This window comes from Centruroides sculpturatus, unplaced genomic scaffold (genome assembly GCF_000671375.1).
Source record: "Centruroides sculpturatus isolate CEXI.00-Female unplaced genomic scaffold, Cexi_2.0 scaffold16, whole genome shotgun sequence".
Lineage (NCBI taxonomy): Eukaryota > Metazoa > Arthropoda > Arachnida > Scorpiones > Buthidae > Centruroides > Centruroides sculpturatus.
Genome location: NW_019384548.1, coordinates 1,338,525 through 1,356,159, shown reverse-complemented (window position 1 = coordinate 1,356,159; position 17,635 = coordinate 1,338,525). Strand labels below are relative to the sequence as shown.

At 29.3% G+C, this 17,635-nt stretch overlaps 1 protein-coding gene across 2 annotated transcripts in view; it reads right to left on the bottom strand.

Annotated features, from left to right (window-relative positions):
* LOC111623585 (heterogeneous nuclear ribonucleoprotein C-like) overlaps positions 1 to 13,781 on the bottom strand; it is an 18,565-nt gene extending 4,784 nt beyond the window's left edge. The window contains exon 1 of one of the 2 annotated variants that reach the window (XM_023366212.1): positions 13,656 to 13,781. The gene's annotated coding sequence lies outside the window, so the exon portion shown is untranslated. The remainder of the gene's footprint in view (positions 1 to 13,655) is intronic. The other variant, XM_023366213.1, reaches the window with a different exon arrangement.
* Between the last annotated feature and the right edge of the window lie 3,854 nt (positions 13,782 to 17,635).

Here is a 17,635-nt window from a genome sequence, read left to right as displayed (position 1 = left end):
GTAGGCATATTAAACGATTCAATTGAATATTTCCTAGACATATTACAAAAAGCCGGAATATTGTCAGACTCATTTTTAATATAATAGACTACATTTTTATTATATTTTATATAATAATCAACGAAATTCATTGATATGATATAAGAAAATATTTGAAAATAAATTAAAATCAATTATAAGGTCCATTGCCAATATTAAGTAATTCATTAGTAAATTGTTTAAAGTTTATTTAAAGGTAATAATTATGAATTACAATTGAAGACATAAGTGTTATGTTACAATCATTCGAAATCCAATTGTCTTGCATGGATGAAGGTGTAACGTATCCGTCTCTCACATATCACCATCAAAGATCTCAGAAATTAAACAGCAGTGTGATATTCTCTGTGTGACGCTATTTCGTGGTTACATTTACACCTAAATAATTACATAACAAAAACTTAACATCAATTCACTCAAAACTTTGATATTGTAACATAACACCTTCATCCATTCTTGTCTTCAATTTATTATTGAATTGTAGTTTAAATTTCGAACAATAGAAATAATAATTTAAAAAAAATGAAAAATAAATAAATAATGTTTTAGGAAATGTCTTTGCATTTTTCGTTTCATTTTACCTGAAATATTTTATCTTTTTCTTTCGTATACTGCTGTCTAATTTAAATATATAATATTTAAAGTACTGAATATGTTATATAAGTTAATAGAAAGGGAAAAAACGTTAAGATATATATTAAACGGAAAAAAAACAAGCCAACACTTGACAATAATTAATTCAGTTGTAATCCACAATTATTACCTTTAAATACTGTAATTTGGATTACCTTTAACTTCATTCAGATCAGGATAATTCTAGGGAATGTATTTCAAACAATAACATTTGTTTTTCCTCAACCCGTTTTCACGAAAGCAGATAATAATTTAAAGAAAGGAAAAAAAAAAAGAAATAAAATATTGTTTACATATTATTATGTATCATACAGTCTCTTCGGTCTTACATTTATCATCTCAAAAATTTCCAAATTATTAACATAAAAACAGAGATGTGCTGTGCTGTGTTGAAGGTCAATCCAAAATCTCTGTAAATAGCATTGTTGCACTACCATTTAATTAATCCTAACAATTAAATAATTATATAACCCTATTCATAAATATATTTATATGTTAAATAAGCATTAAATTATCAAATAATTATACTGTAATCATTACTGATTTAATTGTGTTAGCATAAAATATTGAAACGTATTGAGTAATTAAAAATTGTATTGTCATAATGTTCAATTCTTAATGCGTTAACGTCTTAAAATTAATGAATTTATATAAAGTAATATACGCAACATATCCTATAAGTAATAGATTTAAATATTATGTTATAATAAATAAAATTATTTAGGTTTCAATCCATAGAAAAATAATAAAATAATAATCAGTTCTTAAATCTTGTTCGTGACAATTTTTTAAGTAAAAATATATTAAAAAATAATTGATAAGTCAATTTAAATGATCAAAATTTGTGAGATAAAAACGCGAAGATTATAAAATGTGAAGTATTGCATGAAGTCGATTTCAGAACCGAGAAGCTTGAAATTTTTAATATCATATCCGAGAAAGTCAGCAGCAGCTTGACTTGAAGATCTGATATTGGAATTTTCTGTTCGATTAGCTTCCGGAATTGCTTTTCTTTATAAGAGTGTGACATCTGTCCCTAAAAAAAAGGAAGACGAGAAAAACGGGATGGCTCCTATAAAACGTTAACTCTTTGTGATTTTATTACTTGTGTTTACTATACAATGGTTTTTTGAAAGAAAAAAAATCTAATTGGCAAAATGAGATTAGAGAAAGTATTAATTAGTCTCATCTACAAAAGAGTTTAATCGTTTTAAAAGTATGGATTTCTATAACATTAAAATAATTGACGAAGGCAAAAAAGTCCTGTAAAAAAATCGAAAGCACTGTTGACAATACAAAAAAAACAAAACTTATTTAACTCTTTCAATTCGTGTTTTCAAATTTATAAATTAACTTAATTTTTTAAAGTCTATTCATTAAAATTAATTTATCATATGTTAATGAATAAATATTCAATACAATTTTCTAATTGTGAGATATAAACTTGTTTTAATCGTCGGCCGCAGGTGTCATTGGCGCTCTGGATGAGTCGGGTTCGAATCCGGGCTGTCGAAAAACCCTAGGAATTTTTCGAGCGGATATATAGGGCTCCATTAATCCCAATCCTGCCACGACGGGCTTGAAAAAAAAAGACCTTTTCAGTGCCCACAGAATGGTAAGTCTCAAAAAGAAAAGTCTGTTTTGATCTCGTTTGATTGAAATTTATTTACTTACCAATAAATTTGATTTATAACTTAAAATTAAGTATAATTTGTAATCTTTGAAATTTTAAATAAAAATCTAACTTACTCGTATAACTGAAAACAGAATTACTACAAAATAATTTCAACTAAATTTGGTTTGGTTTGGTTTTATTCGATTAAGGCAACACGACACATCTTCCGAAGGGGAATACCTCACGGGAGGTCTTTTATGGGAAACTGCCCATATTTAGGCGTGACTAACGTGAAGAATTTCAGAAAACTCCACGTGGCCGGCTCGTAGGCGAGGAGTGAACCCATGACCAACTACCAGTATTCAGTGGTTTTATCCATTCGGTCACTGGTGGGCACAATTTCAACTAGGGCATCGTGCAACTTTGTTGTATCACAATAGAATTGAAAAGGAATCAGAAAGAAAGAGGCGATCCTTGCACACAGGTAAACTGTGTACCTGCCTCTACGGACACGCGTTTTATGTTTTGTTCGTTTTCACGCCCATTTTCCGTTAAGCGGATGCAACTTTGACTCCACTGTATCTCGAAAACGAAGTCATGGACCTCCATTTTTATTATATTTTTGGATTCCGCATTACAATTAATGGAAAATAGCAAAGTTTTATCAAAATCGGTCCATAAAATTTTGAGAACGAACACATTTTTATAAGCCACACAACAAAGGCTTGGCTGACGCTCCGCCTCAACTAAGTTAAATACCGCTTGTAGATCAATTAAAAATTAAAGCAAATTGTAATGAAATTATGTAGCAGATAATAATTATATATAAATCCAACCCGATATATCTTAATAAACAAATAATACAGCCGGATTCTTAACGGGCCATAATATGACTAATTAATTAAATTTAAAATGAGACGGTGGCTTAACCGCCCTATTCCCAGTCCAAATTACTTAATATTTTTATAATTAATTAGTCATATTATAATCCGACAAGAATCCGGCTATATTGTTTGATAGAAAGAGATAATAGTATGGATTATAGACTATATAAAATTACGTAGTTTATGTCTAGTATCCAGAAAATAATCGTCTAACCATAAATAGAAGTCCAAGTACTGTATATTCTACAGAATGATTCTCGAATTAGAATCTAGAGAGAGCGCTTCTACAGTTCCATGAACATTATGAAGAGAGATCGTCTTGCAAATGATGGTATCATGGTCTGAAGCGTCATTACGTTTGATGGCTGACTGAACTCCACGTTTTTGCAAAAATTAGTATCACTGCAATAATGTACAAAGACAAGATTTTGTAATCACCATTTGAGATTTTCCGAAGTGCTGTGGGTGCAGATATTCCATCTTCATAGACGATAATGCTCGCACACACAGAGCTTCACTCATCAACGACTTTCTTGACAGTGAAAATGTTTGCCGCATGTTATGGCCAGCGGATCAAAATCCCCTAGAATGTGTGGGATGTTCTAGGGAGGCGAATTGAATTCAGTCATCCTCTACCAGGAACACTCTAAGAGATTCAGGGTGCTCTTTTTCAAGAATGGACTTTTACTCCTGTATACACACTCACGTTGCATGAGCAATCGCTATGCAACGTGAGTGTGTATGAAGAAGGCAGCCGCATGCCATATTAATTATTTTCTGCGCCAAAAGATTTACGATAATACTTAGTATTTTTATTTGTTACTTTTGATATAACGTAATTTAAGTTAAAGTTTGCTTTCCAATTGTTTTATTGCATAAAGAATACAATGTTTTGCATGCTTATTTTTACGCTGTTTTGATCAATAGTTTCTGAAATAGATGCCAAATTAATGATTATGCTTATATTTGGGCATAAATGCATATTAAATTCGGAATAATTTTATGAAATTAAATATGCTGTTCGTAATTTAAACATTTTCATTAATAAAGTTAACAAATTTCTTTAATTAAACAAGTTCAAATAAAATTGGAAAATAATAAAAAAAAACAATCACCTATTTTTTAGCGATAACCATCATCTGTAAGTTAAATTTATCACTGTTATAAATAAGCAATTTAAAAATATATTTATTTAACAATCTCAAAGATTATCTACATTTTAAAAGTAATGTTTACTATGCAATTTATTAAATCTCCATGCGTCAATCTTTCTATATTTAGATTATTTTCTCACACTTAGTTTCTTTTATCTGAATCTTCTCATTCCTAACCTATACCTTTAAATAAGACTTCTTTTTCTTTCTAAGAATGTGGAATGTTATCTCTTAAATATATATAAAAATGTACTATTCATTTTTCAGATAGTAATATTTAAAAGTATGGGATAGAAATTTTTTTCTTTTTGAAACAACCGTAGACATATTTTTCTAAACTCTTGTATAAATAATTCTAATTAATTCATTTTATCATTAAAATTCAGAGAAATTTTAACGAAATCTTTTAATACTTATTCTGTTACAATTAAAAGAAGTTTTATTCATTCAGAAATTAAAAATATGCATTTCTTTAATTTGCTAATTTAATTATATGAAATTTGTGTTTTAAATATAATTATCGTCTTTTAATATCAATTAAAAAAATTTAGAAAAGAAGATAAAATTCTTAACATTTCAAAATAGCAAATAAAAATAAAATAGCTTGTTCTAGAATGGAAATAACAATAATAAAATTATTTAAAGATTTCAAAAGATGTAGTTTTTTGCTAATAATCATTAATCATAACTATTAATTCGATAAAATAGTTTGAATTTTTTAAATATTAAATATTAATATCAATTCTATTTGATAATTTTCTCAATTATTTTTTTACTCTTTCCACCCTTGGAAACTAAAAGGCCTTATTTCCATACAATTTTGCTAAACCTTTCCAGAAGAATAATAAAAAAAATTGATATAAATCAAATTTATTCTGATTATTTTCTTTATTAATGACTTGAATCTAGAAAGAAAACTAGATAACATGAGAATCAAATTCTGAATCGGGTCTTCTCTTATAACCATAACAATAATGACGAAACATGTTATAGCCTACAGCCTTTCTGATGAGAAGAAAACAAATATTGTATTTCCTCGATTAAACTCCGGGGAATAAAGGTGCTATTGAAAATAAACCCTGAGTTTAAAAGCATATGTATAGGGTAATATAGTTTAGAGTTACAGGTAAGAAGTTGAATTAAAATTCGACCTATTCAAATTGATTGCAAGGTTCACCGGAACATTATTAGAAATAAGATTATAAATATTGTCGAATATTGCACGTGAGGAAGTCTCGATCAAATTCATAAGTCGAGAATATAGTAACAGAAGAGTAATTGGGAAAAGTCGAATTGAAGACGATGAGTTTGAATGAGATGTCAGTTAAATCCTGATTACGACGACATCGAAACAGACATAAATGACAACGTAACAACCGAATCGGAACACGCTGATTTGGATTAACTACGTAAACGGTAATTATTTTAAATGTAGCCGTAACCCATAAATACAGTCAATAAATAGTTTTGATAGTTTCGAAAATGTACAAGTATTTTTTTTTTAAGTTTTACCCACTCGTCCTCCTGTTTAAAGGTAATAAACCCTAGAAAAAACTTCAGGACTTCATATAGACCCAAGGAATACGTACGTTTTAAAAATAAACCCCAGGGTTTAATCGAGAAAATACGGGATTACTTTGCATAGAAAACAAATATCGTATTTCCTTTACTTTACATACACCTACAAGTGGCCGAGAGGATTAAAAAAAAATCATTGAACACTTGTTGATCGCGGATGCATGACCAAAGGGCTGGCCATGTAGAGTTTTCCCCATTTTCTTCATGTGTCTAACACCTAAATAAGAGCCAGTTTCCTGTAGAAATCCGAGAAGCATTTTTCCTTTTCCGAGAAGCATTTTTCCTTTGACAGATCGCTTTATCCCATTAATCCTACAATCCTACTGAACACATTTTTGTTTACATATAAGTTCGCACATTAAAATTTGATTTGTTATTATCCAAAAGTACTTCTATACAGAGCTCTAAATACCTCCCGTTTGATTATAACCGCTATATATATAAGCTTATAATAAAAAATATCCATTGAATCACATGAATAAATGCCTTCAGCTAAACAATAATTTAAAAGTGATCGTAAATATGTATTTATTTTGCTATGACTGTATAAATTGCTTGTATAAAATATTTAACACATACAAATTGTTAAATCATACAATATAGATATTTAAATCTCATTAATAATATACGCCAACCCAAAGCATGGGCGATCTGCCAAGGGAGAACGACTTTCTATGGGAAACTGGCCCATGTTTAGGAATTAGACACGTGAAGAAAATCCGGAAAATGTTTCTGTAAATCAACATTAGAAATTGGAGAAGAATAAAACTTCGTTTTTTATATTTGTTTAAATTATAATAAACTGAAAAAAATGAAAGAAGTTTCTTATATAGTCGTATTAAATTGATTTTTGAGTAGAGAAATCGTATTACAGAAAATAACTAATGATAATATATTTATCGTTAATTTTTTACAAATACTGTATCACATTTATTTATTTTAGCAATAATTATGAATCAATAACTTTCCTTGATTAAAAGAATTGTCAGAGTAATCGTCTTCAGTTCTTATAATATCATTTTTTATATCATGACAATTAAAAACAAAAACATGTAATGTATGCCTGTAACGTTTCAATGACAAATGTACTGTACAGTACGTAATATTTCTTGTCTAATTTAAACGAAATTCTTTTAATTTGATTCATAGTTTATTACTAAGAAATTTTTTAATTTTCTTTATTTTATTTTATTTTAAATATAATAAAGTTTGTTTAATTTTTTGCATTAGTTTCTTTTATTTTAAAAACGTTGATTTATTGACTATCGTCTAGAAGATGAATAAATGTATATATATATTTTTTAAAATATAGGTTTTTATTTCAGAACTGAACCTATCGAACTTTGCTTCAATATGAGCTGTATTTGAAAATACAGTTCATATTACTGCTCACATTGGAGTTCATGTATGAAACCATGTGTTACTCACATTACATACGGCTTCGGATTATCTAGCCCATCACCGTTCTCATTTAGGATGATAAAGAATTATTATAAAAATTACCTGAAAAAATTCGGTTATCATATTTCAATACAATTTTTCATAATTACAAGATTTTTACTTTGTTTTTCTTTTACTCGGGGGACCTTGAAACATCGAGAAATGCAGAAAAAATATCGGGGTTTTCTGTGTGTGGAAAACAATATTTTGTTTGCCTACTTTGAAGCTTTTTAACTCCTGTGCTTTTTGTCGAAAACTTCCGATATTTTTCGTGGAGGTTTGTTTATTAGGGGGATCGATGCTATTAAATTTTGGTGGTTAAAGGTCAAGGAAGTGGAAAGATAGAGTAGGGGAGGGGTCGTGTGTTAGGCTATATCTCGACTGGAAACGGACTTAATTTCGTTATTAGCCTTTGCAATTCTTTATAAAACTCATCTATACCCTCAAAATTAAGATTTTTGCCATTTTATAATAATTAGTAATATAAAAAACGTTATAAAATTAAAACCGATGACGCCACACAGAAATTTTTAACTCTTGTTGGGAAATTTACACTACTCGTTGATGGATTTTTATTAATAATAATCAAGTTACTTCGACTTAAAAAAATAATAATACAGTAATTGAATTCGATAATTGTTATATTAATATGTTTATAATTAATTTTCATACGTATTATTAAATTTTGATGAAATGTTTTCTTGAATTTTAATATAATTTACCTTATAATCTACGATATTTCATTTAATATTCAATTTATATGTGGATAAAAATAGAAAAATTTGAGATCTTATTTTTGTGTGGAGTCGTTACGTTTCATATAATTACAAATGAAACAGAGAAAACACTGGAATTTTACTTCACAAAAAATCTGAAACACTTTGTATGTTAATAAACTATTTTGATTAGAAATTTTTTTGTTTGTGTATTTTTGTCATTTTTATGCCTTAAATATTGTCTTGGCTATTTATAATTAGCATATATTCTTCTAGATTATATTTTTATTTATTCTTAAAATCAGTCGATATTTCTAACATTGTTTTGCTACAAAAAGAAAATTAAAGGTCATTAAGGATCATCAATGGCCGAGTGGATAAAATCACTGAACCATGATCTGACAAGAGAAAGTGCCTCATGGGAGGACTTTCTGTGGGAAACTGGCCCTATTTAGGTGTTAGAGGAGCAAAGAAAATTTATAAAACTGAACGCAGACAGCGAGTTGGTGAGGCACGAACCCGTGACGAAGTCTCAGTGCAAATTATTATTGATATATCCTAACATTGAGATAAAAGAAAAAAAGAAAGGATCTAGATTAAAAACGTCTAATTTATCTATTTAGAATTATATTTATAAATAAAATCCAATCAAATCCAAATCATCACCAAGTAAAAATGTAGCTTATCAATAAAACATTTAAAATTTTATTTGATTAAATAAGTTCGAGTGTTTATTATTTCAAAAGAAAATTATATCCTTACAGAATGTTAAGATAGAAAACGATATTCAAAAAGATTCGCAAAGTAATTTTTCCTGCATAGTGTCTTATGATAAGAAGCAAAAGAGAACAAATTTTGAAAACTTTAAGCAAGTAATTGAAAGATTATAGTAAATTATACTGTTTATTTCATGTTCTTTATTTCAATAGTGAAGAAATGCGAACGGAAAAAGTCGATGATCGATTTTATTCTATAAGGCTCCTTTTAGTCGTTCCGGATGAGGGAAATCTTCTATTTAGTTCGCGCGTAATCCTATTCTGCAAGATCACTTCTCAGATTCGCTTCATCAACTTCACCTTTGCTTCTTGGTGATCGTTCCGAAACACGTCATGTCATGCTTATGAGTGACAGGAGTCTTTCCACACACTACAGTCCTATATTTTTGCTCCTCCCAATAAATTTCCGCTGGGTACATATCCCACTAAGCAGACCCTTACCATCATTTTCCGGATCAGATTTTGCGGGGATGTCAGTTCACATAAACAAACTGACGATCTATGAGTTTGTTTACTTTCTGGCTCTTCCAGCATTTGACAGGTGGCTGTTCACAATTCGGTGGACGTTGATGGGTTGCGACATGGGTGGCATGCCAGACTTTCGCATTAATAATAATAATAATAATTTATATTATCATATAAAGACAAAAGAAACTTTATACTAACAAATTCTAAAATAATTTTCGTTCATTTTCAATAAAATAAGCATTAAAGTCTCTTCTTAATTAGTCTTATAGCTTAATTAATAATGTATGAAGATATGGGTGGAAGGGTGCGCAAATAATCGTTACGATGAGTTACATGGGTGTGGGGTTGTTAGGTAAGTCTCGACACTCGGATAACAGAACGATTTTGAAGTGTTGCATCAAGAACCGTACTATTCATCATTGCTTCGTACATGTAATTAATAAAGTAATATAACATTCGGTACTCCGCCGTGCTGCGTATTAATCCTTAATATAATTAAGAACGTTACGTAATTTTAGAGATGGGTTTGTACTACAGCATTACGGAGCATTACAGGGAGATGGTAATTAAAAAGTATAAAAATAGCGTTACGTACTTAATGGACGATGCCTTCCTTAGTCACTGGTTCAATGATGGACGAAATAGGAAAGGGAATAAATTAAACCATTTAATTTCAATTAATTGTTTTATATTATTTTTAAAATTGAGATTATATTTAAAGCAATGTCGTTTTAATATTCATTCACATGAAATAACAAATGGATTATCCATTTCTAACGTAATAAGTTTTTTGTTTGTTTATTAAGTTAGCATTTAATTTTCAAAAATTATTGATAGTTTGAAATTGAATTATTATAATTGATTGTGTCATATTTATGCTGTGCTATTTTCTCGAATCTTATTTTAAGTATTAATTATAGTTCTAGTTGCAATGAATGTAAGTCGTAATCGTTATGTATTACTCAAAAATATATAATATTTGATTATTTCAATATTTATATTAGAAATATTCCTATCCCTATGTCATAAAATTATTTTTGGCTTAAACTCTGCCAAACAGTGAAACATATCAATATCATTAAAATATTAAATTATATTATAATTACATATCATATTAAATTTGATAATGACTTTATAAAAGTTAGAATAGACTTAATTAATTTTATTAAATTAAATTAATTAAATAATAAGTTATTTACGTTTTAATGTCTGTGGATAAAATCCAAGACATCTAAATGCGCGCCCATCTTTAAAAATATGTTTAAATTATAATGATTTCTATTGAATTTTAATATAATAATAACGATGAATCATTTTTCTCCCTTTTATCTCGATTGTTATTCCATCCGTAAACAGTGAAACTCGGAACTGATTAAAGTTTAATTAAGTAACTGTAAGAAAATTTACTTTTAAGTTAATTTATGAAGTTTTCTTAAATTTAATAAAAAGAAAAATTTGCATAATATGTCAGGTTGATATTTTAACAAACGAAGTTTTAAACAAGTTAAAACAACATTAGTTTAATCCATATTTCATTGAACCCAACTGATTTTGACATTACAACCAAGTTTCGTAATATACAAAGCTTAATCTGAGTTTCAACGTATTACAGTAGAGCGTCGTTTATCCGAATCAATTGGGGACGGGTTGTTCGGATAACTTATTTTTCGGACAACCGATTATGTACGAAAAAATATATTAACCTATCCCGTGTTGAAATTTTTCTCCGTTGCGTGTCGCTTCGCGTTGAATTTTCGTCGATGTTAAGCCTAACGTAAACTTTTACAAAAGTGCCAGTGCTGCCAGCTAAAACACACACATCAACAAAAAAATATTGGAGTAGCCCAAGATATAGCCAAAGATTGCAGCGCCACAGCACTAGCGAAAATTTAAATTTGCCGACTGGAATTCTTTCGGATAACCGATGTTTCGGATAACTGACTTTCGGATAAACGACGCTCTACTGTATTTAAATTTCACTAAGATAATATTTTCATCCCCTTTCTTATATATACTGTATATATTGTTAAACGGTGCTTTTTTTAAATTCACAACTAAATTTGTGTATTTAAGATCAAATTTTCTCGTCTCAAGTCCATTCGACTTTGGGATCCTCCATAAATTACGTAACGCTATTTTTATACTTTGAATTACCATCCGTAAGGCCGTCGCTCATACTCACCCTCAAAATTACGTAACGCATATCCTCAATCATCCCTCTTAATTGCGCTAAGGATTAATACACAGCACGGGGTACCGAACGTTACATTATTTTATTAATTACATGTATAATGTACAAATCAATGACACAAACAGTACGGTTCGCATGCAACACTTCAGAAACAAAAATGAATCATTGTTATACCCAAGGGTCGAGACTCTAGAATTATGTTACGGTTTTGTAAACACTCCTCACCCTCTTAAATGAATCGTGACGATTACCTGCATACCCATCAACCCATCAATATCTGCGTTATGTAATCTATGGACAGTCCCTTTCTTGACCATAAGTTAATCAAATATCCTTATCATCCACACAAATTACATTTCTGTCATCTTAGATGTTTCTCTATTAGTCAGATCTGCTGAACCTCCCACCAAATCATGCAAATATATATTCCTTTTTAAAAATTATATTCCTGGAATATACTGTGTTTGATAGAAACAATTAACTGACTAAATTAATAACTCAGAACGAAGAGTTTTTAAATTTTTTGGTAAATACTGGAATGCACAACACATAGACTACAAGCTTCATACGAGCCGCTAATGTTGTCCTCTAATTATTTTCTGTCACTTACATTATACTATTATTAAATTAAATTACACTAATACTACGTCTGTATGGGAATTTCTGCGTAAAGAACAACTGTAAGAATTTATTTAATTGATTAAGCCATATATTATAATAAACAAATTACTAAGCTGGTATTTTAAATATGAAATAAACAATTTTTCAGCAGGAGAGAAAAATAAGATTTTGGATATTTCTGATTTAATAATTAAGTTATTTTATATTTAATAATAAAGAAAATTGCACTATAAACTATATGGCACATTTAATTCTTATCATTACAAGCAAATCTAAAGAAGATAGCTCAAATGATATTTGCCTAATTTGTTATGGGATTAGTAAGCATAAATGAGGCATGATCGCCTGTGACAGCAGGATTTGCGAAGAGCTCAAAGTGGATACCTCTTCTTTACCTTCTGAAAGGCTCATTTAGTACTTGTGCGGAAGGGGATTGTCAGAGCCTTCTAAAGCTTGTACGAAGCACAAGGTTAAAGCGAGCCCTTTTGCTCCTTATCGGTCCCCTTTTGCCCTTTTCTTTTGAACAAACGAAATACGTTGAATGTTTCTTTATTAATAAAAAGCAGTCTTAAAGATATAAATAGCATTAGTAAAAATAGTATTAATTTATAGGAATCACTACGGGCCCCTAAGTTTTCTCCAAGCAGGGAAAAATTCCCAACTCCCCTCTCGACGGCTCTGAGAGTTATTACCAGTAAAACAGAAAAATGAGTAATATTTCTCAGAAGAGTGTTCCACATTTCCATCAATGCAAACGCATTATGAAACATAGGAAGATCAGAATGAAATTGAAATAAGATCATACGAATAATAGAATATTTGATTGAAGTGACTTTTAGATATATGTTTTAGATATACTAACATATACATAGATGGCTTAAATAGAATAACCCAAAAATATACCATTTCAATTATAAATTATAAAAATATTTGTAGAATTATTATCTAACTATTCACAATAAAAATATAAGCTCTGTCATACAGACCTGTACACATAATATCGTAATTTTTTTTTTAAGTTAAGATGTGATTGTTACTAATTTGTAAACTAGACAATAAACTTAGACCTATATTCTTATTCCGTTAATTAAAAACAAAATTATTGCTTATTTTCTAATCTTAAATTCTAAATAATATTTTTCATATATCTCATACATTCTAAACCTCCGAGACCCTTAGGCACAGAAGATTGGGCCCCCTCTATATAATTTTAGATCATAAACTAATAATGTCTAATTGTAACTATAGAAGTGTTTATATATTGTAACACACAATTGCAACGATAAAGTTGCTTTATTTTTTTCCAATTTCAGGGGCCCCGAGTCTCGAGGGAGGCATGTACCACACGTGCATAGTGGGCAATCACTCACTGGTGATAACTGACGCGCCGAAATCATCAAATTAAACAATTTAAACAACATTTACGCGTAACAGATGTGAGTACAGGCGTTGTAAAAGCGTTGCCTGTACTCACGTTCGAAGTTTTCCCGAATTCAATTTACAAACATTGTAAGCTCATAGAAAACCGAAGAGCACTTACGTCAGCTTTTGGATGATTTCGATCCGTGGGATGTTGCCGATTGACTAGTCGTCGCTGCTGTGTGTTGGCACGACTACCAACAAGAGAACACTACAGCTATTTATGACGGGATGTTTATATCCGCTAGATGGCTTCCAGATCAGCTACTTCACGTGTTAATTAACACGAGGAAACATATTTCAGAACAATATTTGACGTAAATTTACTTTATTCGGACTTTAATATATTCGAATAAATGTGAAAAAATGAATTATATATATATAATTAAATTAAATATTTCTCGATATAGGACTATTTGTTTGTATCGAAAATTTCTAAACGTTAAATTGCGATTAATTGTATATATATATATATATATATTTTCTTTTATTTACAATAAAATAATTGCAATTTATAAACATTTATTTATTATTTTGAATTATTAACAAATTATAATATCGATTTAATTGATAGAAAACGAAAGAACTTTCAATTAATGTTAATAGAAGTGAAATTAATAAATTAGAGTGGAAGAAAATTTTCCTTAAATATAAAATTTGTATTTTTGAGAGGGGGAATCAGCTTACTGTTATGAAGACCCGGATTGAGATTTCGGGATTTTCCGGATATATCGGGCCAAGTCATTGTGGGCATAGACCAGTGTTTCTCAACGGGGGCAATATCGTTTTTCCATGTTGAGGGGGCGATCAGTAACAATTTGTATTTTGGGGGCGCGAAAAACAACTTTCTAGGCGATATAGTAAAACATTATATTAAGAATGATTAGATATTTTATTCGTTATATCGTACAATAATTAAACAAATAACATTATACTAGTCACTAGTCTATTCGATGCAGTACGGATTTGGCGTTAGCCTTGTCCCTCGGCATCCGAATTTTGTAGTGAAGGGAGCGATAACGGTTTTATTGAAGGGGGCGACGATTCGTTAGAGGTTGAGAAACACTGGCCTAGACGAATCCACGATCAAAAGGCCCTTTTAGTGTCTACAGAGCAGAGACAAAAATGGGTGGAAAAAATAGCTTCACTTCATCTAATATCAAATAAATCATTTAAAATAACTTTTCGTTAATTATTTTTCAATTTTATTTTAAATTTTTATTCGATTTATAATTTCATCATCATTGTTTTATTGTAATAAAACGTAACCATATCAAATCTTCTCAATTACTGATTTTTTTTAATTAATAAACTTTAAAGACATTACTAGATTTTGTTTTTAAATAGAGACCAAAATCTGCTTAAAATACGGATGCAATTCAATTTATTTTGCTTTTTTAGTGAATAAATTAAATTCAGTTTTCAGTAGAATGAATTTTTCGACAATATTATTGATTCGTGTCCTGCCTTTAAATTATATATATTTTTATTATTTTATTTATAAAAGTGTTTTTTTTTTTAGTTTCTTTCTTACTCTAGCCTTCACTTTCTCTTTTCTTAAATTTAATTTTGACAAGTCGAAATTCTACGTCAGTAACTCGTCTTTTTATATATTCTAAAGGTATACAGCAAGCCGAATTATTAATTTCATTAATAATTTCAAACTCGTAGTATATTCAGCATGCTACTAGACTTACAACTATAAAATTCTTACAAGAAAATATATATTTTTTTCAGACTTTTTATCACTTCGCATTCCACGTATTTTTGTCTCTATCTAGAATATTGAGATGCGATTTTAAAATATATATTGGACTTATAATCTGAAAGAATAATATGAAAATAATTTTTATATTTCAAAATTTTTCAGCTTTTTTCTTAAAGTATAAAATTATTCAGGAAAACTGTATTATGAATTTAAAGTAAGAATTATATAGTAGACCCCCTCTATAACACTATAGATAATTCCGTGTTATATGAATTCCATTTTGTACGAGTCACTTAGATTTTACAAATACGTGAGCAGTTCACAGCCCGGCACACGTATTTGTAAAATCTAAGTGACTCGTACAGCATGGAATTCATATAACACGGAATTATCTACAGTGTTATAGGAGGGTCTACTTGTATTATGGTTAGGTATATAAAAAGTTGTTCCTGTTAATGATAAGCTCAGATTTTAGTTAAATTTGTGTTTAAGAAGTCTTAAATTAACTTCTTAATAATATATTAACCCCCTCGAGCTGGTATATTANATTTAAAATATATGCTCTCCATCTCAAATTAGTAATGGATTGCCCCTGTACATCATACTTTTCCTTTAGCAACAGAGTCGTGCAGGTCATCTAACTAACTCTTTTCGGGGAAAAATTTATGAATTCAGATAACATGACTTCCGATTTGTATGGGAAATTCGTAGATAATTAATCGGGACCTTCCGCCCTAAGCTTCATATCTGATCTCGGCTTTCATCTTTTACAACTCCATTCTCGAAGTTAAGGGAGGACAGACGGACGGACAAACTACAGTGGGAATTTATAGATCTACAATTTTTCCACATTGTAGCCCAACTACTGTATACGAGTAACCTATATTACTAGTTTGAGTATTATTAGCACGTATTATTTTAGAGCTTAGTGTACTGGCGATTACGAAGTATGTTGGTACAGAGTAGGTTTAAATCCTGCAACTCCGTAAGAAAAAAAATCCAGCAACGAGTTGAGTTACTTAACTTTTCCGGCAAAGTTTAGTGGCGCCATCTGTTATCATATTTTATAAAAACTTTTTATACTAAAAATTATTACGGAATGGCATAATCTTAATTGTTTCAAATTTCTTTCTATAAATATTCCACATAGAATTTCTCCATCTTTTTTATTCTTTAAGACAAATTTAGATCAAATGTTTAGTGATGTTTCTTATTTCTCGCACTACACAAAAAATAAAAAATAATCATTTTTATTGATTTTTAATATTTAACAGATTCAAACTTAATTATAGAAAACTTTAATTTTTTTTAAATTATTTATTTCTATTATCAGATTGTTTATTTTGAATATCATCACTGGTATAATAGTACAAATTTTTAGATAAGAAAGAAGCTGAATGTAACAGAGATGTGACCAGAAGGATGCTTGGACCCCAACAAGAGCAGATTTTATATAAAGAAGTCTGAAAGTGACCATATTTGCATAGAAACTGCAGGGAAAAAGCAATGGGGGATTTAGGAAGTGCAGCTGCATACTCACTCCCTTCTGGGGATTTTTCTGGAGTAAAGCCGAGTAAGGTAGTAAAAAATTTTACAAGATATATTCTTTCCTTCCTGCAATCCTCTAAAGATTTATGGATTAGCTGTTAGGAAGGAGATGTAATTAGGCAAGTAGGACGTCTATATAATATGACTAATAAAATGAATACAATTGAAAGGAATACAAAAAAAAAAGAGAGAAATGAAATGAAAAGGTTAAAAAAATGTTTAAATACCAAAAAAATTATCGTGGAGGAAGAGCTAAAGAATATTTATTTCAAAAGTTTAGAGCGATAACCTTGTTAAATCAATTCTGTTTAGATGATTTATACAGATATGTAAAAGTTGATATAAAGAATGGAGAGAAAAAAAAATGGAAGGAATGTGTTACTTAAAGGTCATTTCTCACTACTGAACAATGTGTGCGTTACCTGATAAAGCGGCTTTAATACAGCTGGATAAGCAAGCCGATGACAGTCCGTTTCATTTGAAATGCAACCAATGTAATGCATCTCATCTCTATCAGATAATTACAAAGATTTTTAGCATTTGTATAAAATGTTTATATCTATGAAGAAATATATATTTAAATTTTAATAATAATCTTTTATCTGAATTATACTATTATATGTAACAATATTTTTACATTATTATATTTATATGTGATAGATTTAGATAAACGTCTACTTTCGCGTTACGTACAGTTTTATGTAAAATATAATTTTAATTTTTCATATAAAATTAATATAATAATAAGATTTTAGGACAATAATACTTTAAACAAAACAAAACATGGCATTTCTGATTGAATATTTAACGCTAGCCGTCGATTTTTTGAACATTGATCAAGGATT